The following is an 11,331-nucleotide window of genomic DNA, read 5'->3' on the forward strand; positions in this document are numbered from 1 at the left end:
CCCCACCCCCCAGACCTTAGACAACATATTTATATTTGAACCACTCACAGTTGTTTAAGTAAATAACCTCTCTTCTTTCAATTCTCAGACGTGTTCAAGGTTCCAGTTTAGAATATTCTGTAGAACAGTGTATATCGAACCCGGGACTAAAATGGACAATTTGTAGAGGTAATCCAAAAGGGCATGCAGAAGGACCTATGTGAGGAAGACCCATTGACTCAAAATGGGCAGCTCAAAGAGCAGGCAAACCTTTTCGTTCTGGGTGGTACCCATTACGTGTAAGTTTTTACTTTTAAATGCAACTTTGAAATCTATATATCTTATTAACCACGCGCGAGGGCCGTACTGGGCGAATATTGGCCCGAGGTCTTGACAGTACGGATCGAGCGCAGCGAGGTCCGTACAAAAAAGACCGAGGGCCAATATTCGCCCAGTACGGTCCCGAGCAAGCTTGGTTAAATAAGAGATTTATTACACGACTGGAAACTTTGTGTAGTGAGAATTGCTACCCGGTAGATGTCCTGGAAAACAATGTGCAGCAAAACGTTTCCGCGCGCTATTAAAAAGAAGTTATAATTATTTCTGTGTTTAAGGTCATTTCATTTTCAAAGCAATAAAAACTCCGAAAAAATCTTGCAAAAAAAATCTTGCGCTAAATCGCGCTGGAATTAGCGCGGGATCATCCGGGACAAAACCCGGTCCGATACTTGCAACCTCGTTCCCAGGGCTTTTCCCTTGGTGATTTGGAACGTATACCATTCTCACTCATTAATTATGCCGCTCATTGTCCGGCGTGGATAAGGTATGGGGAAAGATTGTGGCCGAGGCAATGAGTGACAGGGTGAGAAAGCACTATAGTTGTCTATTACGTCGCCGAAGGGGAGGTGGGAGGGTCGAAAATTCGCCCGGACTTCCCGGCTTGCGTATCTCTTTCGAAATGCCCCGAAACTAAGCAAAGGGATCTTTAAATACGGCGATTGTGCACGTGGTGATTAAGCATTACCTAACACAACTATCTATAAACAAATGGGGTTATGTAATCCACGCACTTCTGAATTCCGCGTCATAATTATGAATGAGAATAGTATACCATTCTCACTCATTAATTATGCCGCTCATTGTCCGGCGTGGATAAGGTATGGGGAAAGATTGTGGCCTTCGGCTGCTCACGCACCTTGCTGCTTCAGTACAAACTCAAAAGATCTTCACATTTATAGGAAAGAGTACCCCAAAAATACACCTTCTCCCCAAAACTCAAAAATCCCCTCAAACCCCAACCGGTATGCGAGAGGCCCGGCCAGGCTAGTGGGGTTACTTCCCTACACCATAGCATGTATTTCGATCGTGGCTTATAATGAGAGTAGGAGATTCAAGAAAAAACTCCTTCAAGAAATCGCCAATACCTAAGGCGGGCAGATTAAAACCATTGTTGTTACAGAAAGGAAAACGTAAGACAACAAACGAAAAATGAACAAAAGGGAAAAAACCCCACTAGCCAAGCCGGACCAGGAATCCGTCGTAAACGGATTATAGGGCGTAACTGAGATTACCCTTCTGATCGCGACAAGGCCAGTGGAGGGGGTGGACTGTTTAAAATTATTTTTTTTTATAATATTTTGAATTTTAATTTTAAAACTTCTAGCTTGGGGAAAAATAAAGGATAAACATCACTTCCATATATCCCACGTTGTTCGTGTCTAAACGTGGATAAAACATTAAACTCCGTGGATGAAAACGGCCAACCGGCGAGCTTTGAAAATTTAAACACTGAACCTACAGAGATACACAGATCCATAAAACAAACATGCGTGATACCTGTCCAATAAAGTTCCGCACTGGGATGGGTTACGTTACAAACCTTACGTAACCAACTCGTAAACACTTTAAACCTAAGCTCATTAACACTCTTACTGACACCAGTAAGCTCTGAAACAAATGTCCATCAATCGGCAACTACTTGATTTTCTTGACATGCAAGCAAAACAATTCCAGCCAGATATACCGTAACGAAACACTTAGCACACTAACAGTTAAAATACAGGGTGCCCCCCCCCCCCGGAATGGTCGATACATGATTGTTGCCAAATACCCACAATACACAGTTCAAACTTTAAACAAAACCGACACAAGGCTCCTGCCAACTAAGCTCGACCCACGAGCCAACCTTTAGACTAAAACCGACACGGCGTGTAACAAATTGTGCTAAACGCAAGAGCAAACATTGAGCAACGTAAAGCCGACACACGGCATCTGACAATTTCTGCTCGACACACGAGCGAACGTTTTAGCTACAGCCGACAAACGCATCTGACAGTTTCTGCTCGACACACGACACACGGCATCTGCAAATTTCAGCTCGACACACGAGCGAACGTTTTAGCTGCAGCCGACATACGGCCTCTGCCAGTCTCTGCTCGACACACGAGCAAACGGTTAAGCTATTACCAGCCGACACCCGGCGTCTGCCAGTGCCTGCTCGAAACACGAGCGAACGTTTTAGCTACTACAGCCGACACACGGCGTCTACCAATCTCTGCTCGACACACGAGCGAACGTTTTATAGCTACTACAGCCGACCGGGCAGCCGACACACGGCGCCGGCGTCTACCAATCTCTGCTCGACACACGAGCGAACGTTTTAGCTACTACAGCCGACACACGGCGTTTGCCAATCTTTGCTCGACACACGAGCGAACGTAAGCTACTACAGCCGTAACACATATGGTAATAAATTGCTATAAACAGAACTACGTAGATATAAAACACACTACGGGATAAACAAACGGATAAGCAAGCGAAAAAGAAAAACACATAAAAATGTTTTAAAATACCGAGTAAACTATTGCTGTACGCGTTGTCCCGCTACTCCGGCATGATGTGGAACTTGCGAAGCGGCAGAGAATGGACATGCAGTGTAAATCTTCTAGTTAAACAGCAGAGGCAGGGTAGGTACAGCCATGAACTTGAGAAAATAAACGACGAAACAAACTAAAGCACGTGGTTGGGCTTCGGCGACGTAGCGCGAGAGTATAAGAAAATTCGCCCGGACTTTCCGGCTTGCGTATCTCTTTCGAAATGCCCCGAAACTAAGCAAAGGGATCTTTAAATACGGCGATTGTGCACGTGGTGATTAAGCATTACCTAACACAACTATCTATAAACAAATGGGGTTATGTAATCCACGCACTTCTGAATTCCGCGTCATAATTATGAATGAGAATAGCTTGGTGATTTGGAACGCCCGCTCGGACCGCCTTAGTCGTGTAATAAGGTGTGTTATTTACCTTTTTTTAATAAAAGATGATATAAAACCGAAAAAAGTGATATTGAAATCATTTTGACTTCAAAACAATTTACAGTGAATTAATTATTGAATTGCGGAAATAGAACAGGCCCTCCTCCAACTGAGTTCAATGTTGTTGATGTCTTACATATTATTTGGGCACAAACTATAAAATACATTTATTAAAAGTTAATTCAGTAACAAACTTAAAATTTGAGAAGAAATAAGAATAACATAGTGAAGAAATTATTCTACATGACACGAGCGTGGAACAAAGAAAAAATCTGAGTCCCCGACGGGAATCGAACCCATGGCCTCCCAGATACCGGTTCGGCGCTCTAACCAACTGAGCTACGAGAGACTCGCTGAGAGCTGGGCCATTTACTAGGTTGATAAGTGACACGCGTCCTGCATACTGCTAGGATCAGCAATGTCGAAATCATCAAATTTGAACTAAATAATAAAGATGGTAGATTTTAAGCTCGGTGATAAATAGTGAAGAAATTATTCTACATGACACGAGCGTGGGACAAAGAAAAAATCTGAGTCCCCGACGGGAATCGAACCCATGGCCTCCCAGATACCGGTTGGGCGCTCTAAACAACTGAGCTACGAGAGACTCGCTGTGAGCTAGGCCATTTACTAGGTTGATAAGTGACAAGCGTCCTGAATACTGCTAGGATCAGCAATGTCGAAATCATCAAATTTGTACTAAATAATAAAGATGGTAGAATAACATAGTAGGTTCACATCAGCTGAAAGTTGTTATTTATTGTTTGACCTATAGTTATCAAACAAATGCGTGTATGAATGAATGCGTTCCAAACCCTTTTAAAAGCGATCAGTATTGTAATGTCTGTAATCGGTATTGTTAGCAACTTAACAACGTGTTAATATTTTGATTCACATAGAATTTTTTTTCATCGTTAAGTGTTCGCACCTTTTTAGCGTATAATATGTCTTCACTCCATTTGGAACACAGGTCTGCACTCAAGAACCTTGACGACAAAGGCGAATGTCTTGTAAACGCAGCCATTTACACAAAGCTTACTGAGGAAGAGAGGGTTTGGCTGGGTAACCAACACAATAACAACCAACATCAGTCAAGGAAACTGTCCTCGAGAGAACATGTAAATTTTGCAATCTATTTCGTCCTTCCGACGATGTAGTCTGCGAATACTGCCGCCTCGCATTTGCCCCGTTTCGCACGCAGTAGGGGAAGCGAACGAGAGGCGACTGTGCGTTAATTAGTTTTTAGAGCTTTCGATACGGCGTTTGTTGGGAGGCCAAGTTTATTTAAGGGCGCTGTATCTCCTTTCAAGTCACCGACAGAAACTATTATGCAAATAACTAATATTAGCGTTATGTAAGACTGTAAACGTTTAATTTAACTGTTAACAGTTCCAATTCCCAGATTCATTGGTACATCCATCCTCGGAGACCCAGGGGCAGTTAGTGGGGCGAAACGAAGGAAAACCGGGCAGAAATCGTAGCGACGAAAGTTTTCAAGTACGGCACGAAGTGCCCCTGGGCAACGATTCTCTCCAGACCATTTCCAAACGGCTCTCCGAATGCTGGCTCCCGATTGGGCAGAAAAAAACCTTTGCATTATTCTGCCCAATCGGCGAGCAGTAACTTGGGAATCACTTTGGTGTGTTCTTACACACCGTCTACGGTGTCCGCCATACTTGTGTCGTTCGTTCACCAAAGCTCTGCATGCGAGGGAAATTTCCATTTAGCTTACATCAGATAGCCCAAAAAAATCAGGGAATCTTTTCCGATGTCAGAGAGAAAAATATATTTCAAGATCGACGGGAAAAGTTTCGTTTGGACTGATCAGAGGTATCGTAAATACTGGCTTGTTTATCGATCGCCCGCTCGATTGAGCTTGTAGGTTTCAAATATTTATTTCTTTATCCGAGCTTCTTATTTTAATAGTATCGCTATTAAAGGCTTGTACATTTGGATTCTAGCCTTTCCTTGCAATTTTCTCGGCTAACTGGAACTTTCCCGTATTGCGTGGACCAGACAAGTATGCTGAAAATGTTGTTGGGAAGGATATATTTACTGCATTAGCTATCGAATAATAATAAAATAATTATTTTTGCTGAAAGATTGACTTTGTAGATTTGCCAAGCGATTATAGAATTAGAGTTATGTATGTCGAGGGTTTCTCCTTTGAGTCGATTGTTAAAGATCAGGTTAATTACTTTTTAATTACTTTTAAATTCCAAGCCAAGAACGCGGGGGGAGTCTTGGCTTGGAAGCTGCATTCATTGAAGAAAGTGACAAGGGAAGGCTAAGTTTTGGAAATTGTTTTGCAACGCGACATTACAGGCAGAAAGTAGTTGCTGTTGTCTGTGACAACGTTCACCCTGTAGTCCAATTTAATTCAATTTAGATGACTTGTGTACCAACCAAAGATACAGATAAAACTTTGCTGTTATGTAGCTCATACACTTCATTGTTCAAGGTGGCAAGAAGATAAACCCAGCCCACTGTCGAGCCAAAGTGTACATATGCCTGCCGTGTAGTCTTGAAATACAAAGAAATATACAACCCACTTTTGATTTGCATCAGTATGTAATAGAAAATATTATTACACTGACTGTTGTCTTTATTTTAATACCAGTAGCATCTAATTTCATTTATTTATCCAGCTGGGAAAAGGGAAGGTGCTAGCTGTTACATTTTCTTGGGGTGAGTCCAGGGTGAATAATTGGGACTTCAAGTTATGGGGATGATTGTATGGAGTCAAAACTTAAAACCCCAAATAATCCTTAGGACTTCAAACAAAGCCCAAAGAATCCTTGAACCATAAATGAGCCCCAGGAACAGGAAATGTACTTTGCAGACTATCTATATACCAAGTTTAATACCACATGCAATGTAAGGCAACACCTTTGTTATTTATTAACTCAGCAAAAAAAAATTCAGATGTCTACAAATCTAAATATATGTAACAGATTTTAAAATGTACAGAAAACTGTACAAATCAGTTTTCATGGGAACTTTATCGCACAAAGCACACTACCCAGATGGTGCTGGGCAATTGGCAACCCGGCATTTCTAACCTAGTGGTTAGTTCGGGTTGCCAGAACTTTTTATCTTTAGCAATATATTTATATAACAATTCTGTAATTAATTTATTGATAAGGAAATAAAGAGGATGTTGTTGTTAGAAGCCTGTGAAAGGAATGGTGTCAATGTACCACAACAGCACTTCACCCTCTATTCAAAAGCATGTGTTGCTATTTGGATTGGTAAAGCCAGAATTGTAATTGCAACAAATCCTCCTAGGTGTGATCATAAGGGATTGCCTCATAGCATCAACTATGAGTCTCCCTGTGATTAAATGTGACCCTATTTGGGAAAACCAGGCTTAACGAAAATAGCGTGGTGTTGCATTTCAACGAAGATTGAATGCATTGTCAATGCATTGTAACGCTTGGCAAATGATCCTCAACGCATTTTCAACGTTTCTTGACGAATGCTTTAGACGCAAACAACGATCTAAAATGTTCCAGAATGCTTTAGTAATGCCTAAACACATCACGTTCTTTTAGTTCTGTTCGTAGTCGCCTGAACAATTTCTAACTGACACAGATCTATATTTATATATTATTCCGCTCGAGTTGTTGTCAAGTTTCGATCTCCGTTTGAGCGAGCATACGCAACGGTACATCGCACGATTTCGTGAAAACATTGAAGAAATCTTTGGCTGTTGCATTGTCTCCAAGATCTCTGGTCGGGCCATGACGAATTGAAATTAACCCATTGACATCCGATGCGCCCTCATGCGCCGGGAAACAAAACCCCTCTGAAATTCCAATGCGCCCACATGCGCCCTGTCAGAAATGGCTCGTTTTAATTGGCTGTAGCTTAGAAACAAAATTCCCCTGGGCATAGAAATGCAGTGAAACGTGACATGCATAAATTAAGCTTTCATTTGAGACGAAACTCGCGTTTCTACGTTTACTGTACGATTTTTCACGAATTTTTCAATAAAATCTTAGTTTTAGACATGGCTTCTGAACGTTTTCAATAATTGACGATAGTGCCGTTTCATCTGGTGAAGATGAAGATCTCTTTGCTGGTTTTACTATTGAAGAAATCGGCCAAATCCGACAAGATCGTCAAAGACGTCGAGAACAACATTTGCTTCGCGACATGGACGACCAGATCGAAGAATTTTTCGACCTTCATAATCAACCACAAGAAAGGGGAGGCGATTGCGGATTCCGATGTTGAGCTATATGCTAGCGAAGAAGAAGAAGAAGACGGCGACGAAAGTAGCGATGAAGAAACTGTGCCCGATAATTCGGAAGATGAGCCTCCAAATGCAGTTCAATGGTCGAACAACTTAATGTATACACAAACATACATCTCGCTTACTGATTCTCTCCCTTCTGTATTTAAAAGCTCCACAGGTTTATGTTGTCCTAGATCTAACATTTCAACAGATTATCGGAACTGATAGCAACGTTTCATTGAATGCTTTCACTGCTGGGCGGTTTCATTGAAATGCGTTGTCAATGATTGAAAATGCGTTGCAAATGTTTCTCAACGATTTTCAAATGGTCTTCAACGTTTTTCGTTTCTGTTGGAAAACATTGCCAACGTTTGAAAACGCAATGAAAATGTTATCAAATGCATTCTCAATGTTAGAAAATGCATTAAACTGAAAAAACGGTACAACGATATTTCCATTAAGCCTGGTTTTCCCAAATAGGGTCACAAATCATATCTGCAAGAATTGGGATAGGGAGGTAGAGATGTTCAGCCATTTGAGGTACTTTTATTATTTCATGATATGGGATACAACTTCAGCAAAGTGAACCTGAAATGTTACGTCCACCTCTTGTAGACAAAAACAAATACTTGCTTTCTTTGAAGTTACTAGGAAGTCTCTTTCAGAACAAAAAGAATATGTTGTGATTTCTGTGCAAAAGAATGTGACTACATATGGACTAAAGTGCCCACAGAACTTGGGGAGTATGATTTCAATGTTGTCCCTCAGAAATGTAAAACAGGGTGAAAGAAAAGCACTAAGATTTTCTAAAGGAGTTTCAAGAAAGTATGTACAAGGAAGTGCTAAATTCAAGTCAAGATTATTTGTTTCAAACGTCGACCGAGTTACATGACTGTTTCAATAAATAGTTGAACGAACTCCTCCTAATAATAATTGTTGTACAAACTCCTGTCTTAAGTGTTTAACGTGCTATCAAAGTATAAGACTGGGTACGATTTCCGCACAGTATGTATGGAGTTGTGCAGAAATCTTGCCTATGTAAAGCACATACAGATCGATCTACACGAAGAGAAAAATCTGGATCAACCCATTAAACACCTTTAGCTGTTTTATAATGTAAATCTCTTTGGCATACTTGTCTGGTCCACGCAATACGGGAAAGTTCCAGTTAGCCGAGAAAATTGCAAGGAAAGGCTAGAATCCAAATGTACAAGCCTTTAATAGCGATACTATCAAAATAAGAAGCTCGGATAAAGAAATAAATATTTGAAACCTACAAGCTCAATCGAGCGGGCGATCGATAAACAAGCCAGTATTTACGATACCTCTGATCAGTCCAAACGAAAATTTTCCCGTCGATCTTGAAATATATTTTTCTCTCTGACATCGGAAAAGATTCCCTGATTTTTTTGGGCTATCTGATGTAAGCTAAATGGAAATTTCCCTCGCATGCAGAGCTTTGGTGAACGAACGACACAAGTATGGCGGACACCGTAGACGGTGTGTAAGAACACACCAAAGTGATTCCCAAGTTACTGCTCGCCGATTGGGCAGAATAATACAAAGGTTTTTTTCTGCCCAATCGGGAGCCAGCATTCGGAGAGCCGTTTGGAAATGGTCTGGAGAGAATCGTTGCCCAGGGGCACTTCGTGCCGTACTTGAAAACTTTCGTCGCTACGATTTCTGCCCGGTTTTCCTTCGTTTCGCCCCACTAACTGCCCCTGGGTCTCCGAGGATGTGGTACATCATATTGGTGATTTCTAAACTCCGAATGAAATCTTCTTTTAGATGAGAAATTTACGTCGCCTCCTCCTTGAAAGTCCTGATGTTAATCGGGAGCCACCAGAGCAGCCCCAGAAAGGATGGAGGCGTAAATGTCAAGGTCTTCTTCCAGATGGAAAGGTATAGTAAACATGGTAAGACGGTTTCCGCTGAAAATTCGAGCAACGAGTGCGAAAATTAAGTACCAAAAATCTACTCATAGTACGGCAACATTTTGTATACTTTTTAAAAGATCTTATCGAAATTCATTTGTCCTAGTGACCCCGTAGATAAATTCTAACGCATTCTTGAGAAAATTAAAGTTAAACCTCGTAAAAATGTTTATAACGCGCGACATTTTGTTTTGAACTGGCGCGAAACGTCCATTTAACTGGAATATTGACAATTTCAAATCCATTTTTCTCTCGCGGGGTCAGCTTGAGTGCTAAATTTTTGGCAGGTTTTTGTTAGCTGTACTTAAACTGCTACCATGCTAAGAGGTCTTTTTGGTAACTTTATTTTTGCCTGTATTGCTCGAATGTTGGGCGGAAACTATCTTTCCGACGATGATTCTGATCATATAGTCCTGTCCTCCATATTAGTGAAAGCGTGGTGTATTCCTTGAATGGTTGAAGGTAACATAGCAGTAACCAGCATCTTATTGATTGTCAATGCAACACCTTACCTTTTGGAGATAAATCGCAAAATGGTTTTACAGTTGTTACAGTATTTTAAATGCATTTCACGGAATAGCCACCGTCTTACCGCTTTCAATATATGCGCCAAACCTCGAATAAGCGCCCACCATATAGGTGGCAAAAGTTAATAGGCACCCACCCCTATCTCCCTAATAAAAAACCCATCATATGCAAAAGAGGAGTGTTGATTATTATTAACTAAACTGGCAGAGGTCATTTGTCGTTGTTAAGGGTCTTACCTTTCCTGGCTCACTAAAAAACAGCTTTCCCCACCCTTTGCAAACTGCGAAGCATTTTCAATGTAAATAATATTTACAATTTGCATTTTTAGGATGCTGAAAACAGGTCTCGGTTACAGAAGTTGAGCGAAACGATGTCCACGCAGCTTACAATGCCGTGGCCAGAGATTTCAGAAAAATTTGGTAGCAGAGTATCAAGTGAAGTATTGCTACCTTTTGCAAGGTGACATTTCACTACATCATAATGCCGGGAAAATTTATATTAAAACATAAAGTATGCAATCAACAACCGTCAACATCAACAAATAGTCTCCCGGATAGAAAAAATGTTGTAGCTAGTTTGGCCTGCACTATCTTATAAACCGGATTTTTTATGAAGTTATGTTCGCAGTGTTTTTAATCATTTGTTTAATACTTCAACGTAATAAAGTTTGTTTTGTGAGCTCAAAAAAAATGATCAAGGCTACAATGGGATTTGATCTAGTGGCTTCTGTGGTATTGCATAACAAATATGCATGGGTCTGCAATGCATACATTTCTTAACTTTAGACAAAAACATAGACTTTACCAGGATGTTTCCCTCTTGTAGTAAAGTTCTAAGAGAAAAGTCTGGGGAACAACGTTGAGAAGTAAAACAAAATATGTTGATACAGCCTAGTCCCTAGGCGTTCTCCTCCTATCTCGGGCGAGCGCGAGGTCCACGTAAGGGCCTGGGAACGGGTTGGCGTGCCGCTCAGTGTCAATCGGTGACGTCACGAAATTTCGCGCCAAATCGAGAAGCGGGAAGGGAACGCCTGGGTACTAGGCTGATGTTGATATATAACTTGTGTTACTAAATCAAACTCTGTAAGTACCTATTCACTCCCACCTATGTATTCCTGCTTTTTTTTCCCCACATACCTGATTCATTTTGTACTGAATTTGATGCACTGAAATGTTATCCGCTTCACAGGCTTGCCAGTGTGGAATCCGTTCCAATTGTATTACAAGATTTCCTGGACGAGTTGAGGACAGGAATAAGACCCCTTGACGAGTCCATATGGCAAACTGAGACAGAGGTTGAGATCCATCTTTCGCAGGGCACTCCGTTAAGCCCCC

At 41.2% G+C, this 11,331-nt stretch overlaps 1 long non-coding RNA gene across 1 annotated transcript; it reads left to right on the forward strand.

Moving 5' to 3' along the window:
• The first annotated feature begins 207 nt into the window (after positions 1–207).
• On the forward strand, positions 208–11,331 carry LOC144638684 (uncharacterized). Its single transcript, XR_013567980.1, has 5 exons — positions 208–278; positions 4,266–4,413; positions 9,324–9,437; positions 10,326–10,456; positions 11,313–11,331. It is a non-coding gene; the product is annotated as an uncharacterized LOC144638684 (long non-coding RNA).

This window comes from Oculina patagonica, chromosome 14, assembly GCF_052425735.1.
Source record: "Oculina patagonica isolate OP01 chromosome 14, crgOcupat, whole genome shotgun sequence".
Lineage (NCBI taxonomy): Eukaryota > Metazoa > Cnidaria > Anthozoa > Scleractinia > Oculinidae > Oculina > Oculina patagonica.